This window comes from Oryzias latipes, chromosome 8 (genome assembly GCF_002234675.1).
Source record: "Oryzias latipes chromosome 8, ASM223467v1".
NCBI lineage: Eukaryota > Metazoa > Chordata > Actinopteri > Beloniformes > Adrianichthyidae > Oryzias > Oryzias latipes.
The window spans coordinates 9,532,481-9,533,735 of record NC_019866.2 but is presented as its reverse complement, the minus strand read 5'-3'; positions in this window follow the sequence as shown (position 1 = coordinate 9,533,735).

Here is a 1,255-nt window from a genome sequence, read left to right as displayed (position 1 = left end):
GCAATGGACTAGACTTTCAGTTTGCACATTTATTGAAAAAAAAAACATATGAAATAAAAATAATTTATTTTTTAAAACAAGTGTGCTGGAGTTACCGTTGTCCTTCCATAACCCTGATTGTGTAGAGTTAGATTTCACAGAATTTTATTTTGTACTGGCATGAGGTCAGCACACTATTATATGTAAAAAACCTTAGTTTTGAACCTGCTAAAACATTTTAAAGTCACGTCTTCTTTTCTTAATTATTAGTCAGAAGCATACATTTACATTCTCATCTGTTTTTTGATTCTTTGCTGCAAGGACAAGACCTCACTTTCCATTAGCATGGATGGCAGATTCAAAGGCCTTCTGGCTGCGCTTCTCAAGTTCATCAGATGATAAGCATTATAAAAACTCTGCTTGTAAAGACCCACGCTAATGATGTTTGTATTTTTGTTTTTCACATTACTCTTGTGGCATCTTTCTCATGACGGAGGACATATATAAAGAAAATTAAGCTTAAAATTGCAGCTGTCTTGTGTTTTTTTATTCAAATAGATAAAAAGGCAGTTGGAAAAAGTTTGTAGCAGTGACAGACGCTACAGTCGGCACACCAAAAGCTCCTTGCTCCACTCATTTCTGATGCATCCACTTGCAGACAAATAAATCCATGTCCGTCTTTGTTTTTCTCATTTGAGCTGGAATGTGGCTCAAAACTGTACAGTTGGATAGCTCCAATAGTGCTCGCCATTTTTTTTGCAAGCTAGCAGGAGAGAGTGTAAACAGAGGGACAATGGGAAGTGGGGGCGGGCTTATTCTGCAACAAAAGTCCAGCCGCTCTGCTGAAACTATGTCGTAGAAAATGACAGGTTCTTTGATTTAGCAAAAAAAAGGTATAATCAGTAGTTGAAAGACCACTGGGAATGCTTTTATAAAAGATCAAGAGGTGATTGGAGTGGGACTTCAAAGACAAAAAACTGTCTTTAACAAATTGTAGTTTAATTATTCAAATAAACTATATTCATTTCTTTATACTTCATCAAGAATTCTTTCATCCTGAGTCTTTACTTTGCAGTGTTTAAAGATTTCTCTTTCTTCCCCATTTCTTGTTTTTGTTTTACAAAGAAATGGGTTATTAAAGAAGCCACATATGGTTTCTTTGTACAATAAACAGTTATGTTTTTGTTTTCTTTGTAATTCAGATTTTATGTAACAAAAAATTATAGACTCTTTGATCATGGAACAGAAGGGAGACTTTGATGATAATTACTCAAGT